Source organism: Corapipo altera, unplaced genomic scaffold (genome assembly GCF_003945725.1).
Source record: "Corapipo altera isolate COAL_440 unplaced genomic scaffold, ASM394572v1 59595, whole genome shotgun sequence".
In the NCBI taxonomy this organism is placed as follows: domain Eukaryota; kingdom Metazoa; phylum Chordata; class Aves; order Passeriformes; family Pipridae; genus Corapipo; species Corapipo altera.
In genome coordinates this window covers 1-1025 of record NW_020887380.1, presented here as the reverse complement: position 1 = coordinate 1025, position 1025 = coordinate 1, and the positions used below count along the sequence as shown (strand labels likewise).

Sequence of the window (1025 nt, the reverse complement as noted above, 5' to 3'; positions counted from 1 at the left end):
ATTTTTGGGTCTGGAAGTGCCCCAACCACCCGGTCCCTGGGATTTTTAGGGTCTAGGAGAGCCCATATCCCCATGTTTCTAGGAGTCTGAATGTTCCCAACCACCCTGTTCCTGGGTTTTTCAGACACTGATGGTGCCCAAACTCCTCTTTTCCAAGATTTGAAGAGCTGAAAGTGCCTAAACCCACCTGTTCCCCAGATTTTTGAGCTCTAGATGTGCCCAAACCACCTTTAGCAGGTTTTTTTTTTTTTCTGGGAGTGCCCAAATCCCCTGTTCCTGGGATTTTCGCAGCCCCTCCACTTCTCACCAATAATCAGGAGTGCAGAGAACTGGGAAGTTTTAAAGGGAACACTGGGAACAGCTGGCTGGGGTCAGAATACAAAGAAAAACAGGGCCGGGGGGGACACATGACCCCCCAAAGTGCAGGTGGGGCTGGACTGGGGGGTCCCGGCTGGGCCCGAGGCCACGGGGAGGGGCTGCGGCCGCCGGCGGCTCAGGAGCTCTGTGGGGAGAGAAAAGGGGGTGAGAGCGGGGTGGGGGGACAGGGGGGGCCCAGAGGCTGTGGGAGAGCAAGGGGGGGGACATGACCCCCGGGGACCCCCCTTTACCTTCTCCCGCAGGTAGAAGCCGAGCCCCAGCACCAGTAAGACCAAGCCCAAGACGAAGCCCCCGACCCCCACCAGGATCTTGCTGCGGACGGTGTCCGGTGGCATCTCTGGGGGGAGCCGGGGGGGTCAGCACCCCCAAAACCTCCCAGAGACTCTCCCAGGCCACCCAGCACCCCCTCAAACCTCCTGCCAGTCCCTTCCCAGCCCCTGCAGGGATCCCACCAAGCCCCTCCCAGCCCCATTAGGACCCTCCAACCTCTCTCACCTCACCTCCAGGACCCACCAAACTCCCTCCCAGTCGCCCCCAGTTGCCCCCTTTCCCCCCCGGCCCCCCTGCCAGTGTGCCCCCGGGGCTGGGGGGGCCGGGCCATACCCCAGTGCCGGCTGAGGGGGTGCTCCAGGCTGACGTGCTCCACC

At 62.3% G+C, this 1025-nt stretch overlaps 1 long non-coding RNA gene across 1 annotated transcript; it reads right to left on the bottom strand.

Moving 5' to 3' along the window:
- Positions 1 to 404: 404 nt before the first annotated feature.
- On the bottom strand, positions 405 to 1025 carry LOC113941596. The gene is made up of 3 exons (XR_003525714.1): positions 982 to 1025; positions 609 to 715; positions 405 to 502 (listed from the first exon to the last, which is right to left on the bottom strand). It is a non-coding gene; the product is annotated as an uncharacterized LOC113941596 (long non-coding RNA).